Here is a 17,503-nt window from a genome sequence, read left to right on the forward strand (position 1 = left end):
GAGACTCTTCTCAGTTCTTTTCATTCTTTTTTCTTCATTCTGCCCTGCAGTAGTTTGTTCCACTATTTTATCTTCCAGGGCACTTATATGTTCTTCTGACTCAATTATTCTGCTATTGATCCCTTCTAGAGTATTTTTAATTTCATTTATTGTGTTCTTCATCATTGCTTGTTTCCTCTTTAGTTCTTCTAGTTCCTTGTTAAATGTTTCTTGCATTTTCTCTATTCTATTTCCAAGACTTTGGATCACCTTTTCTACCATTATTCTGAAGTTTTTTTCAGGTAGACTCCCTATTTCCTGTTCATTTGTTAGGTCTGGTGGGTTTTTACCTTGCTCATTCATCTGCTGTGTGTTTTTCTGTCTTCTCATTTTGCTTATCTTACTGTGTATGGGGTTTCCTTTTTGCAGTCTGCAGGTTAGTAGTTCCCATTGTTTTTGGTGTCTGTCCCCAGTGGGTAAGGTTGGTTCAGTGGGTTGTGGAAGCTTCGTGGTGGAGGGGACTAGTGTCTGTGATCTGGTGAATGAGGCTGGATCTTGTATTTCTGGTGGGCAGGTCCACGTCTGGTGGTGTGTTTTGGGGTGTCTGTGGCCTTATTAGGATTTTAGGCAGCCTCTCTGCTAATGGGTGGTTTTGTGTTCCTTTCTTGCTAGTTTTTTGGCATACGGTATCCAGCTCTGTAGCTTGCTGGTCGTTGAGCGAAGCTGGGTCTTGGTGTTGAGATGGAGATCTCTGGGAGATTTTCGCCCTTTGATATTATGTGGAGCTGGGAGGTCTCTCGTGGACCAGTGTCCTGAATTTGGCTCTCCCATATCAGAGGCACAGCACTATGTGACATGATACTATACATAGAGAATCCTAAAGATGCTACCAGAAAACTACTAGAGCTAGTCAATGAATTTGGTAAAGTAGAAGAATACAAAACTAATGCACAGAAATCTCTGGCATTCTTATACAAAAATGATGAAAAATCTGAAAGTGAAATTAAGAAAACACTCCTATTTTCCATTGCAACATAAAGAATAAAATATCTAGAAATAAACCTACCTAAGGAGACAAAATACGTGTCTGCAGAAAATTATAAGACACTGATGAAAGAAATTAAAGATGATACAAATAGATGGAGAGATATACCATGGTTTTGGATTGGAAGAGTCAACATTGTGAAAATGACTCTACTACCTGAAGCAATCTATATATTTAATTCAATCCCTATCAAACTACTACTGGTATTTTTCACAGAACTAGAACAAAAAATTTCACAATTTGTATGGAAACAGAAGAGATCCCGAATAGCCAAAGCAATCTTGAGAACGAAAAATTGAGCCAGAGGAATCAGGCTCCCTGACTTCAGACTATACTACAAAGCTACAGTAATCAAGACAGTATGGTTCTGGCATAAAACAGAAATGTAGGTCTGTGGAACTGGATAGAAAGCCCAGATATAAACCCACATTCATATGGTCACCTTATCTTTGATAATGGAAACAAGAATATACAGTGGAGAAATGACAGGCTCTTCAATAAGTGGTGCTTGGAAAACTGGACAGGTACATGTAAAAGTATGAAATTAGAACACTCCCTAACACCATACACAAAAATAAACTCAAAATGGATTAAAGGCATGAATGTAAATCCAGACACTATCAAATTCTTAAAGGAAAACATAGGCAGAACACTCTATGTGATAAATCACAGCAAGATCCTTTTTGACCCACCTCCTAGAGAAATGTAAATACAAACAAAAATAAACAAATGGGACCTAATGAAACTTAAAAGCCTTTGCACAGCAAAGGAAACCATATACATGACCAAAAGACAACCATCAGAATGGGAGAAAATATTTGCAAATGAAGCAACTGACAAAGGATTAATCTCCAAAATTTATAAGCAGCTCATGCAGTTCAATATGAAAACAACAAAAAACCCATTCCAAAAATGGGCTGAAGACATAAATAAACATTTCTCCAAAGAATATATACAGATTGACAACAAACACATGAAAGAATGCTCAACATCATTAATCATTAGAGAAATGCAAATCAAAACTACAATGAGATATCATCTCACACCAGTCAGAATGGCCATCATCAAAAAATCTAGAAACAATAAATGCTGGAGAGGGTGTGGAGAAAAGGGAACACTCTTGCACTGTTGGTGGGAATGTAATTTGATATAGCCACTATGGAGAACATTATGGAGGTTCCTTAAAAATCTACAAATAGAACTACCATATGACCCAGCAATCCCCCTACTGGGCATATCCCCTAAGAAAACCATAATTCAAAAAGAGTCATGTACCAAAATGTTCATTGCAGCTCTATTTACGATAGCCAGCAGATCGAAACCACCTAAGTGTCCATCAACAGATGAGTGGATAAAGAAGATGTGGCACGTATATACAATGGAGTATTACTCAGCCATAAAAAGAAATGGAATAGAGTTATTTGTAGTGAGGTGGATGGACCTAGAGTCTGTCATTCAGAGTGAAGTAAGTCAGAAAAAGAAAAACAAATACCGTATGCTAACAAATATATATGGAATCTAAGGGGAAAAGAAGTGTTATGAAGTACCTAGGGGTATGACGGGAATAAAGACACAGACCTACTAGTGCATGAACTTGAGGATATGGGGAGGGTGAAGGATAAGCTGTGACAAACTTGGAGAATGGCATGTACATATATACAATACCAAACGTAAAATAGATAGCTAGTGGGAAGCAGTCGCATAGCACGGTGAGATCAGCTAGGTGGTTTTTGACCAACTAGAGGGGTTGGATATGGATGGTGGGAGGGAGGGAGACGCAAGAGTGAAGAGGTATGGGAACATATGTATATGTATAACTGATTCACTTTGTTATAATGCAGAAACTAACACACCATTGTAAAGCAATTATACTCCAATAAATATGTTAAAAAAAGAATAATTCTCATTTATAAGTGGAAGTTTTCAGTGTGCTAGGGGTCTCTTACTATTTTTTTCTCATTAGTGACTTTCCAACACTTTTTATATTACTTCACACAGAGAGAATGATATCTGCAGGAAACAATGGATTGAAGGTTTGATGTATCTTACTGTAGGAGCGAACAGCCCAATATTCGCATTCTTTTCAAGCCTGGATTGACCACCCTTGAAGGTTGAGTAGAATCCGTGCCTCCATACAAATGTAATTCATTCCCAGCCTGCAGTCTGCCAAGGCACACAGATTGGGCAGCTCTAGTATAGGTACTACTGAAGTGAGGTCTACACCTTCTTTTCTCCTTGACATGGGCTTGCAGGAATAACTGTTGGGTCCTTATTTTGGTGAGTCCTGATCAACTTGGCATTATGGAAACATGCTTTTTTGTCAAAGTTGGCATTATCAGAATATTGCAGTTAGGGAAGATGCTATAATCAAATGCTATCCGTCAGCTAAAAAAGTCAATGTTGTTTTGATTCTTCAAAGATTGCAATAAGAAGCATTGCTTATTCTCTTTCATCACTCACTCCTAACTACTCTCCCAGGTATCTGAAAAAAGAAGTCTACCTAAATATGAATGGCTGAAACTTATACCAAAACACTTATCTTGTGTACTGAGAATCCAATGGCAAAAAAAAAAAAAAAAAATGTATGTCATAGTATTTAAAAGCAGTACAGGATCAATGGATTTTGATCATATTTCTCTGTTTCTATGTAATCATTTTTAAATAATACTACATTAAATAGTATAAAGAGTCTGCTGGTAATTATGAATGCTAAATACCTGTGTAACTCAATAACTTTTCAAAGTGAACACACTTGTTTAATCAACACAAAGATCAAGAAACAATATTACCAGTAGCACCAAAACCCCCTTCATGCCCTTTCCAGTTACCACCCACACCCACAAGGATACCCCCGACTTCTAACACCATAGATTATTCTTGAATTTTATGTAAATGGAATGATACAGTTTATATTATTTTCTGACTCCATTTATTTTAAAATGTTTGATGGCATAGAGACAGACTTATAGACAAATGGCTTAGAACAGAGAGCCCAGAAATAAATCATCATGTATATGGCCAGATGTTCTTTGACAAGGGTGCTAAGACCACACAATGAGGAAAGGACAGTCTCTTCAACAAATGGTCCTGGGAACCTGGACATCCACATGCAAATTAATTTTTTTTTTTCTTTTTAGGCCTAGAATTTTTCTTTCTTTTTTTTTAAACATCTTTATTGGGGTATAATTTCTTTACAATGGTGTGTTAGTTTCTGCTTTATAACAAAGTGAATCAGTTATACATATACATATGTTCCCATATCTCTTCCCTCTTGTGTCTCCCTCCCTCACACCCTCCCTATCCCACCCCTCCAGGCGGTCACAAAGCACCGAGCTGATCTCCCTGTGCTATGCGGCTGCTTCCCACTAGCCATCTACCTTACATTTGGTAGTGTATATATGTCCATGCCTCTCTCTCGCTTTGTCACAGCTCACACTTCCCCTTCCCCATATCCTCAAGTCCGTTCTCTAGTAGGTTTCTGTCTTCATTCCTGTCTTACCCCTAGGTTCTTCATGACATCTTTTTTCTTAAATTCCATATATATGTGTTAACATACGGTATTTGACTATTACCTTATACAATATATAAAAATTAACTCAAAATGGATTGAAGACCTAAATGCAAGACACAAAGCTATAAAAATCCTAGAAGAAAACACAGGGAAAAAACTTCATGACACTGGGTTTGTCAATGATTTCTTGGATATGACAACAAAAGCACAGGCAATAGTAGCAAAAATAGATTAATTGGACTTCATCAAAAGTTAAAACTTCTGTGCATTGAAGGACACAATGAACAGAGTGAAAATTTATCCCTGAAGAACAGGAGAAAATATTTGCAAATCATATATCTGATAAGGGGCTCACACCCAAAATGTATAAAAACTCTTATAACTCAAAAACAACAAAAACAAATAACTGGATTTAAAATGGGCAAAGAACTTGAACAAACATTTCTCCAAAGATAACGTACAAATGGTCAATAAGCATATGAAAAGATGCTCAACATAACCACAATGAGATTCCACCTCATACCCATTAGGATGGTTACTGTTTAAAAAAACAAAAACGAAAAACAGATAATAGCAAGTGTTGACATGGATATGAAAAATTGGAACTGTTGTTCCATGTTGGCTGGAATGTAAAGTGGTTCAGCCACTGTAGAAAACGGTTTGATGGTGCCTCAAAATGGAAAGAAATAGAATTACCATAGGATCCAGATATCCAACTTCTGGTTATATATCCAAAATAATTGAAAGCAGAGTCTCAAAGAGATATTTGCTCACCCATGTTCATAGCAGCATTGTTCACAAGAGCCAAGAAGTGAAGCAACCCAAATGTCCATCAAGATGAATAAATAAACAAAATTCAGTATATACATCCAATGGATATTATTCAGCCTCAAAAATGAAAGAAATCCTGTCACATGCACAACATGGATGAATCTTGAGGACATTATGCTAAGTGAAATAAGCCACTCACAAGAAGACAAATATACGTAAGATTCCACTTATATAAGGTATCTAAAGTAGTCAAATCCATTGAAACAGAAACTAGAATGATGGTTGCCTGGGGCTAGCAGAAAGGGGAAATGGGGAGTTGTTTAATGGGTACAGTTTTTCAGTTTTGCAGGATGAAAAAGATCTGGAGATGTATTGCACAACATTGCAAATACACCTAACACTACTGAACTGTACACTTACAATGTAACTTAATATATTTTGTTACATGTTTTTTTACCATAATTAAAACAATTCTTAAATGTAAAAAAAAAACAAAAACAGACAGACAGAACCCTAGGACAAATGGTGAAACAAAGCTATACAGACAAAATCTCACACAGAAGCATACACATACACACTCACAAAAAGAGGAAAAGGGGAAAAAATAATCTATCTTGCTCCCAAAGTTCACCTCCTCAATTTGGGATGATTTGTTGTCTATTCAGGTATTCTACAGATGCAGGGTACATCAAGTTGATTGTGGAGCTTTAATCCGCTGCTTCTGAGGCTGCTGGGAGAAATTTCTCTTTCTCTTCTTTGTTCCCACAGCACCTGGAGGCTTAGCTTAGGATTTGGCCCCGCCTCTGCCTGTAGGATGCCTGAGGGCATCTGTTCTTCGCTGAGACAGGACTGGGTTAAAGGAGCAGCTGATTCGGGGGCTCTCGCTCACTCAGGCCAGGGGGAGGGAGGAGTATGGATGTGGGCTGAGCCTGTGGCAGCAGAGGCCACCGTGATGTTGCACCAGCCTGAGGTGTGCCGTGTGTTCTCCCGGGGAATTAGTCCCTGGGTCACTGGACCCTGGCAGTGGCGGGCTGCACAGGCTCCCGGGAGGGAAGGTGTGGATAGTGACCAGTGCTCGCACACAGGCTTCTTGGTGGCTGCAGCATCAGCCTTAGTGTCTCATGCTAGTCTCTGAGGTCCGCACTGATAGCTGCAGCTCGTGCCCATCTCTGGAGCTCCTTTAAGCAGCACTCTTAATCCCCTCTCCTAGGGCACCAGGAAACAAAGAGGCAAGAAAAAGTCTCTTGTCTCTTCGGCAGCTCCAGACTTTTCCTGGTCTCCCTCCCAGTTCGCTGTGGCACACTAACCCCTTTAGGCTGTGCTCATGCCGCCAACCACAGTCCTCTCCCTGCGATCCGACCGAAGCCTGAGCCTCAGCTCCCAGCCCCCACCCATCCTGGTGGGTGAGCAGACAAGCCTCTCATCCTGGTGAGTGCTGTTCGGAACCGTTTCTCTGTGCAGGAATCTCTCCGCTTTGCCTTCCACACCCCTGTTGCTGCACTCTTCTCCATGGCAATGAAGCTTCCCCCCTCTGCCACCCGCAGTCTCCACCCGTGAAGTGGCTTCTAGTGTGTGTAAACCTTTCCTCCTTCACAGCTCCCTCCCACTGGTGCAGGTCCCGTCCCTATTCTTTTGTCTCTGTTTTGTCTATTTTCTTTTGCCCTACCCAGATACTTGGGGAGTTTGTTGCCTTTTGGGAGGGCTGAGGTTTTCTGTCAGCATTCAGTAGGTGTTCTATAGGAGCAGTTCCACATGTAGAAATATTTCTGATGTATCTGTTGGTAGGATGGTGATCACCACGTCCTACTCTTCCGCCATCTTCTCCTGTCCCCCTGGTTGTGTTGTTATCATTTGTCTTGGACTTGGTGTGTCTATTTTCTTTCATATATATATATATATATATATATATATATATATATATATGGTGTGTGTGTTGTGTTGCTGTTGCTCCTACATGTTTGTGTTTGTGTTTGCTATTTGTCTTGGGATTTGTTTGCCTGCTTGTTTTCTTTTCTTCTTTTTTTCTTTTCTTTTTTCTCTATTTTCTCTCTGGTGACTCTGCACAGCTTGCAGACTCTTAGTTCCCCAGACAGAGGTTGTCCTGGACCTCAACGGTGGGAGAGCGGAGTCCAAGACTCTGGACCACCAGAGAATTGCTGGTCCCAGGGAATATTAATCAGCATGTGCTCTCCTGGAGGTATCAATCTCATCAAAATGACACAATTCCACCCAACTGCCTGCAGGCTCCAGTGTTGGACACCTTGCACCAAACAACCAGCAAGACAGGAACACAGCCCCACCCATCAGCAGACAGGCTTCCTACAGATGTACTAAGTTCACTGATACCCCAAAACACACCACCCAATGTGGCCCTGCCCATCAGAGGGAAAGAACTCAGCTCCAACAACCAGAGTGCAGGAACAAGTCTCTCCCACCAGGAAGCCTACACAAGTCCCTGGACCAAACTCACTCACCAGGGGGCACATAACAGGAGCAAGAGGAACTATGACCCTGCAACCAGTGGGAAGGAGATCAAAAACACAGTAGGTTAGAAAAAATGAGAGACAGAAAACTATGTTGCAGAAGAAGGAGCAAGGTAAAATCTCACAAAACAAATAAATGAAGAGGAAATAAGCAATATACCTGAAAAACAGTTCAGAGTAATGATAGTAAAGATGATCAAAGACCACAGAAATAGAATGGAGGCACGGATCAAGAAGATAAAATAAATGTTTAACAAGGACATAGACGAAATAAAGAAAAAACAATCAGTGATGAACAACATAATAACTGAAAGGAAAAACACACTACAAAGAATCAATAGCAGAATAACTGAGACAGATGAATAGATAAGTGAGCTGGAAGATAAAATGGTGGAAATGACTGCTGAGGAGCAGAATAAAGAAAAAAGAATAAAAAGAAATGAGGACAGTCTCAGAGACTGCTGGGACAACATTAAATGCACCAACATTCAAATTATAGGGGTCCCAGAAGAAGAAAAGAAAGAGAAAGAGTCTGAGAAAATATTTGAAGTGATTATAGTCATAAACATCCCTAATATGGGAAAGGTAATAATCAAATCCAGGAAGTGCAGAGAGTCCAATACAGGATAAACCCAAGGAGGAACATGCTGAGACACATTAATCAAATTGATAAAAATTAAATACAAAGAAAAAATATTAAAAGCAGCAAGGCAAAAGCAACAAATAACATACAAGGGAATCCCATTAGGTTATCAACTGATTTTTCAGCAGAAAGTCTGCATGACAGAAGAGAGTGGCAAGATACATTTAAAATGATGAAAGGGAAAAAACCTACAACCAAGATTACTATACCCAGCAAGGCACTCATTCAGAGCTGAAGGAGAAATCTAACGCTTTATAGACAAGCAAAAGTAAAAAGAGTTTGGCACCACCCACTCAACTTTATAACAACTGCTAAAGTAACTTCCCTAGGTGGGAAACACAAGGAAGAAAAAGACGTAAAAGAGCAAAACAATTAAGAAAATGGTAATAGGAACATACATATCGATAATTAACTTAAATGTGAATAGATTAAATGTCCCAACCAAAAGACACAGACTTGCTGAATGGACACAAAAATAAGACCCCTATATATGCTGTCTACAAGAGACCCACTTCAGACGTAGGGACACATACAGACTGAAAGTGAGGGGACAGAAAAAGATACTCTATGCAAATGGAAATCCAAAAAAAGCTGGAGTAGCAATTCTCATATCAGACAAAATAGACTTTAAAATAAAGACTATTAAAAGAAACAAAGAAGGACAGTACATAATGATCAAGGGATCGATCCAAAAAAAAAGATATAACAATTGTAAATATTTATGCACCCAACATAGGAGCACTTCAATACATAAGGCAAATACTAACAGCCATAAAAGGGGAAATCAACAGTAACACAATCATAGTAGGGGACTTTAACACCCCAGTTTCACCAATGGACAGATCATCCAAAATGAAAATAAATAAGGAAACACAAGCTTTAAATGATACATTAAGCAAGATGAACTTAATTGATATTTATAGGACATTCCATCCAAAAACAACAGAATACACATTTTTCTCAAGTGCTCATGGAACATTCACCAGGATAGATCATATCTTGGGTCACAAATCAAGGTTGGTAAATTGAAATTGTATCAAGTAACTTTTCCAACCACAACGCTATGAGACTAGATATCAATTACAGGAAAAGACCTGTAAAAAATACAAACACATGGAGGCTAAAGAATACACTACTTAATAACGAAGTGATCACTGAAGAAATCAAAGAGGAAATTTAAAAAATACTGAGAAACAAATGAAAATGGAGACAGGATGACCCAATAGCTATGGGATGCAGCAAAAGCAGTTATAAGAGGGAAGATTATAGCAATACAGTCCTACCTCAAGAAACAGGAAACATCTCAAATAAACAACCTAACCTTGCACCTTATAGCAATACAGTCCTACCTCAAGAAACAGGAAACATCTCAAATAAACAACCTAACCTTGCACCTAAAACAATTAGAGAAAGAAGAACAAAAAAACCCCCAAAGTTAGCAGAAGAAAAGAAATCATAAAAATCAGATCAGAAATAAATGAAAAAGAAATGAAGGAAATGATAGCAAAGATCAATAAAATTAAAAGCTATTTCTTTGAGAAGATAAACAAAATTGATAAACCATTAGTCAGACTCATCAAGAAAAAAAGGGAGAAGACTCAAATCAATAGAACTAGAAATGAAAAAGGAGAAATAACAACTGACACTGCAGAAATACAAAAGATCATGAGAGATTACTACACACAACTCTATGTAAATATAATGGACAAACTGGAAGAAATGGACAAATTCCTAGAAATGTGCAACCTGCCAAGACAGAATCAGGAAGAAATAGAAACTATGAACAGACCAATCACAAGCACTGAAATTGAAACAGTGATTAAAAATCTTCCAACAAACAAAAGCCCAGGACCAGATGGCTTCACAGGCGAATTCTATCAAACATTTAGAGAAGAGCAAACACCTATCCTTCTCAATTTTTTCCAAAATATAGGAGAGGAGGAACACTCCCAAACTCATTCTATGAAGCCACCATCACCCTGATACCAAAACCAGACAAGAATGCCACAAAGAAAGAAAACTATAGGCCAATATTACTGATGAACTTAGATGCAAAAATCCTCAACAAAATAATAGCAAACACAATCCAACAGCACATTAAAAGGATCATACAGCCTGATGAAGTGGGGGTTTTTCCAGGAATGCAAGGATTCTTCAATATGCACAAATCAATCAACGTGATATACCATATTAACAAATTGAAGGAGAAAAGGATACGATCATCTCAATAGATGCAGAAAAAGCTTTTGACAAAATTCAACACCAATTTATGATAAAAACCCTGCAGAAAGTATCCATAGAGGGAACTATCCTCAACATAAAAAAGGCCATATATGACACACCCACAGCCAACATCGTTCTCAATGGTGAAAAACTGAAATCACTTTCACTAAGATCAGGAAAAAGAAAAGGGTGTTCACTCTCACCACACTTATTCAACATAGCTTTGGAAGTTTTAGCCACAGGAGTCAGAGAAGAAAAGAAAATAAAAGGGATCCAAATTGGAAAAGAAGAAATTAAGCTGCCAAAGTTTGCAGATGACATGATACTATACATAGAGAATCCTAAAGATGCTAACAGAAAACTACTAGAGCTAATCAATGAATTTGGTAAAGTAGCAGGATACAAAATTAATGCACAGAAATCTCTGGCATTCCTATAAACCAGTGATGAAAGATCTGAAAGTGAAATCAAGAAAGCCCTCCCATTTACCATTGCAGCAAAAAGAATAAAATATCTAGGAATAAACATACCTAAGGAGACAAAAGACCTGTCTGCAGAAAATTATAAGACACTGATGAAAGAAATTAAAGATGATAAAAATAGATGGAGAGATATACCCTGTTCTTGAATTCGAAGAATCAACATTGTGAAAATGACTCTACTACCCAAAGCAATCTACAGATTTAATGCAATCCCTATCAAACTACCACTGGTATTTTTCACCAACCTAGAACAAAAAATGTCACAATTTGCATGGAAACACAAAAGACCCCAAATAGCAAAAGTAATCTTGAGAATGTAAAACGGAGCTGGAGGAATCAGGCTCCCTGACTTCAGACTACATTACAAAGCTACAGTAATCAAGACAGTATGGTACTGGCAGAAAAACAGAAAAATAGATCAATAGAACAGGATAGAAGACCCAGAGATAAAGCTACGCACATATGGTCATCTTATCTTTGATGAAGGAGGCAGGAATGTACAGTGGAGAAAGGACAGCCTCTTCAATAAGTGGTGCTGGGAAAACTGGACAGGTACATGTAAAAGTATGAGATTAGATCACTCCCTAATACCTCACACAAAAATAAGCTCAAAAGGGACTAAAGACCTAAAGGTAAGGCCAAAAACTATCAAACTCTTAGAGGAAAACACAGGTAGAACACTCTATGACATAAATCACAGCAAGATCCTTTTGACCAACCTCCTAGAGAAATGGAAATAAAAACAAAAATAAACAAATGGGAACTAATGAAACTTCAAAGCTTTTGTGCAGCAAAGTAAACCATAAACAAGACCAAAAGACAACCCTCAGAATGGGAGATAATATGTGCCAATGAAGCAACTGAAAAAGGATTAATCTCCAAAATTTATAAGCAGCTCATGCAGCTCAGTAACAACAACAACAAAAAAAACCCAATCCCAAAATGGGCAGAAGACCTAAATAGACATTTCTTCGAAGAAGATATACAGACTGCCCACAAACACATGAAAGAATGCCAACAACATTAATCATTAGAGAAATGTAAATCAAAACTACAATGAGATATCATCTCACACCAGTCAGAATGGCCATCATCAAAAAATCTAGAAACAATAAATGCTGGAGAGGGTGTGGAGAAAAGGGAACACTCTTGCACTGGTGGTGGGAATGTGAATTGGTACAGCCACTGTGTATGGAGTTTCCTTATAAAACTACAAATAGTACTACCACATGACTCAGCAATCCCACTACTGGGCATAAACCCTGAGAAAACCATAATTCAAAAAGAGTCATGTACCGAAATGTTCATTGCCACTCTATTTACAATAGCCCAGAGATGGAAACAACCTAAGTGCCCATCATCAGATGAATGGATAAAGAAGATGTGGCACATATATACAATGGAATATTTCTCAGCCATAAAAAGAAACAAAATTGAGCTATTTGTAATGAGGTGCATGGACCTAGAGTCTGTCATACCGAGTGAAATAAGTCAGAAAGAAAAAGACAAATACCGTATGCTAACACATATATATGGAATTTAAGAAAAAAATGTCATGAAGAACCTAGGGGTAAGACAGGAATAAAGACACAGACATACTAGAGAATAGACTTGAAGATATGGGTAGGGGGAATCGTAAGTTGTGACAAAGTGAGAGAGAGGCATGGACATACATACACTACCAAACGTAAAATAGATAGCTAGTGGCAAGAAGCCACATAGCACAGGGAGATTAGCTCAGTGCTTTTTGACCACCTAGAGGGGTGGGGTAGGGAGGGTGGAAGGGTGGGAGACACAAGAGGGAAGAGATATGGGAACATATGTATATGTATAGCTGATTCACTTTGTTATAAAGCAGAAACTAACATACCATTGTAAAGCAATTATACTCCAATAAAGATTAAAAAAAAAGAAAGTTGGAGTACTATTACTCATATTGGACAAAATATTCTTCAAAATAAAGACTATTACATCAACCCAAGTAGAAGATATAACAATTGTAAATATTTATGTACCCAACACAGGAGCACATGAATACATAATGCAAATGCTAACTGCCATAAAAGGGGATATCAACAGTAACACAATAAAAGTGGAGGACATTAACACACCACTTACGCCAATGGATAGATCTTCCAGACGGAATAAAAGGAAACACAAGCCTTAAAAGACACATTAGACCAGACAGACTTAATTGATATTTATAGGACATTTCAGCCGAAAGCATCAGAATACACGTTCGTTTGCAGTGCACATATAACACTCTCCAGCATGGATCACATTTTTGGTCACCAATCAAGCCTCAGTAAATTTAAGAAAATTGAAATCACATGCAGAATCTTTTCTGACCACAACACTATGAGACTAGAAGTCAAATACAGTGGGGAAAAAAAACTGTAAAAAAACACAAACACATAGACGCTAAACAATATATTACTAAATAACCAAGAGATCACTGAAAAAATCAAAGAGGAAATTTAAAAAATACCTAGAAACAAATGGCAAATGAAACACGATGACCCAAAACCTATGGGATCCAGCAAAAGCAGTTCTAAGAGGGAAGTTTATAGCAATACAATCCGACCTCAAAAACAAGAAAAATCTCAAATAAACAACCTAACATTACACTTAAAGCAACTAGAGAAAAAAGAACAAGCAAATACCAATCCTAGTAGAAAGAAAGAAATCATAAAATTCAGAACAGAAATAAATGAATTAGAAATGAAGAAAACAATAGCAAAGATGAATAAAACTGAAATCTGGTTCTTTGAGAAGATAAACAAAATTGATAAACCTTTAGCCAGACTCAACAAGAAAAAAAAGGTAGAGAACTCAAATCAATAAAATTAGAAATAAAAAAGAAGTTACAACTGACACTGCAGAAATACAATGGTTCATAAGAGAATACTACAAGCAACTCTATGCCAACAAAATGGAAAACCTGGAAGAAATGGACAAATTCTTAGAAATGCACAACCTGCCAAGACTGAATCAGGAAGAAATAGAAAATATGAACAGACCAATCACAAGCACTGAAATTGACACTGTGATTAAAAATCTTCCAACAAACAAAAGCCCAGGACAATATGGCTTCACAGGTGAATTCTATCAAACATTTAGAGAAGAGCTAACACCTATCCTTCTCAAACTCTTTCAAAATTTGCAGAAGGAGGAGTACTCCCAAACCCATTCTGTGAGGACACCATCACTCTGATACAAAAACCAGACAGAGATATCACAAAAAAAAATTACAGGCTAATATTACTGATGAACATAGATGTAAAAATCCTCAACAAAATTATAGCAAACCAAACCCAACAACATTTAAAAGGATTATACACCATGATCAAGTGGGATTCATCCCAGGGATGTAAGGATTCTTCAATATATGCAAATCAATAAATGTGATACTCCATATTAAGAAACTGAAGAATAAAACCATATGATCATCTCAATAGTTGCAGAAAAAGCTTTGACAAAATTCAATAACCATTTATGATAAAAACTTCCCATAAAATGGGCATACAGGGAAGCTACCTCAACATAATAGATGCCATATATGACAGACCCACAGCAAACATTATTCTCAATGGTGAAAAACTGAAAGCATTTCCTCTTGGATCAGGAACAAGACAAGAATGTCCATTATCACCACTTTTATTCAACATAGTTTTGGAAGTGCTAGCTAAGGGAATAAGAGAAGAAAAAGAAGTAAAAGGGATCGAAATTGGAAAAGAAGTAAAACTGTCACTGTTTGCAGATGACATGATACTATACATATAAAATCCTAAAGATGCTACCAGAAACTTAGTAGAGCTAATCAATGAACTTAGTAAAGTCCCAGGATACAAAATTTATACACAGAAATCTCTTGCATTCCTGTACACTAACAACAAAAATCAGAAAAAGAAATCAAGGAAACAATCCGATTTACCATTGCAACAAAAAGAATAAAATACCTAGGAATAAACCTAACTAAGGAGGTCAAGCCCTGTATTCAGAAAACTATAAGATACTGATGAAAGAAATCAAAGATGACACAAACAGAAGAAGAAATATACCATGTTCGTGGATTGGAAGAATCAGTATTGTGAAAATGATTATACTACCCAAAGCAATCCACAGATTCAATGCAATCCTTATCAAAATACCAATGGCATTTTTCATAGAACTAGAAGAAAAAAAATTACAATTTGTATGGAAACACAGAAGACCCAAAATAGCCAAAGTAATCTTGGGAAAGAAAAATAGAACTGGAGGAATCAGGCGCCGTGACTTCAGACTAGACTACAAAACTACAGTCATCAAGACAGTATGGCATTGGCACAAAAAAAGAAATATAGATCAATGGAACAGGATAGAAAGCCCAGAGATAAAACCACACACCTATGGTCACCTTATCTTTGATAAAGGAGTCAAGAATATGCAATGGAGAAAAGACAGCCTCTTTAATAAGTGCTGCTTGGAAAACTGGACAGCTACATGTAAAAGAATGAAATTAGAATACTTCCTAACACCACCATACACAAAAATAAACTCAAAATGGATTAAAGACCTAAATGTAAGGCCAGACATTCTAAAACTCTCAGAGGAAAGCATAGGCAGAACACCCTTTGACATAAATCACAGCAAGATCTTTTTTCCCCCACTTCCTAAAGTAATGAGAAAAGAAACAAAAATTAAACAAATGGGATCTAATTAAACTTAAAAGCTTTTGCACAGCAAAGGTAACCATAAACATGATGAAAAGACAACCCTCAGAATGGGAGAAAATACTTGCAAATGATACAACTGACAAATTATTAATCTCTAAAATATACAAAGAACTCATGCACTCAATATCAAAAAACAAACAACCCAATCTAAAAATGGGCAGAAGGCCTAAATAGACATCTCTCTAAAGAAGACATACAGATGGCCAAGAGGCCAAAGATGCTCAACATCACTAATTATTAGAGAAATGCAAAACGAAAGTACAGTGAGGCATCACCTCACACCGGTCAGAATGGCCATCATCAAAAATCTACACACAGTAAATGCTGAAGAGGGTGTGAAGGAAAGGAAACCCTTTTGCACTATTTGTGGGAATGTAATTTGATACAGCCACTACAGAGAAGATTACGGAGCTTCCTTAGAAAACTAAAACTAGTACTACCATATAACCCAGCAATCCTACTACTGGGCAGATGCCCAGAGAAAACCATAATTCAAAAAGATATATGCACCCCAATGTTCATTGCAGCACTATTTACAATAACCAGGTCATGGAAACAACCTGAATGTCCATCAACAGAGGAATGGATAAAGAAGATGTGGTACATATATACAATGGAATGTTACTCGGCCATAAAATGGAATGAAATTGGGTCATTTGTAGAGACGTGGATGGAGCTAGAGACTGTTATACAGAGTGAAGTAAGTCAGAAAGATAAAAACAAATACTGTATATTAATGCATATATGTGGAATCTAGAAAAATGGTACAGATGATCTTATTTACAATGCAGAAGTAAAATCACAGACCTTGGGAACTAATGTATGGATACCAACGGTTAAACATGTGGGTTGGTAGGAATCGGGAGGTTGGGATTGACATATATACACTATTGATACTATGTATAAAATAGATAATGAATGAGAACATACTATATAGCTCTGGGAACTCTACTCGATGTTCTGTAGTGATCTAAATGGGAAGGAAATCCAAAAAGAGGGTATATATGTTTATGTATAGCTGCTCCACTTTGCTGTACAGAAGAAGCTAACAGCATTGTTAAGCAGCTATACTCCAATAAAAATTAATTTAAAAATATAATGTGTCTTAATTTTAGATCTGCTTCTCTCTAGCTGTGTAACATTGGTTAAATTTTTATCCCTTTCTGGACTGTTAATATCTATAGCACCTTTGAGTTGTAATATATCATGAGTCTATAAATCTCAAACTATACATAGTCCAAACTATACTCTTGATCTTTCCCCACCGCCAAATCTGCTCTACTCTTGGTCTTTTCTATCTTAATTGATGGTCTCTTCATCTTCCAGTTGCTTAGAACAGAGATGCTGGAGTCATTTTTGATCATTTTCCCTTATAGATCCCACTCTCTGTCAGGAAATCATGTTGGCTCTACATTCAAAATATGTCCAGAGTCTAGTGCTTTTCACCAATTCCATTACTACCACCATAGTCCAAGGAATAAATTATCTCAGGCCTAGAATATCACAATATTTTAACTGGTTTTCCTGTGTTCTATCTTGCTCTCCTTAAATCTGTTCTTTTAGCAACCAGACAGACCTGTTAAAATAGAAATCAAATGACTTTCATCATCAGAGTAAAAGCCAAAATCCTGCTAATGATCTCAAGGTCCTG

This window comes from Globicephala melas, chromosome X (assembly GCF_963455315.2).
Source record: "Globicephala melas chromosome X, mGloMel1.2, whole genome shotgun sequence".
NCBI lineage: Eukaryota > Metazoa > Chordata > Mammalia > Artiodactyla > Delphinidae > Globicephala > Globicephala melas.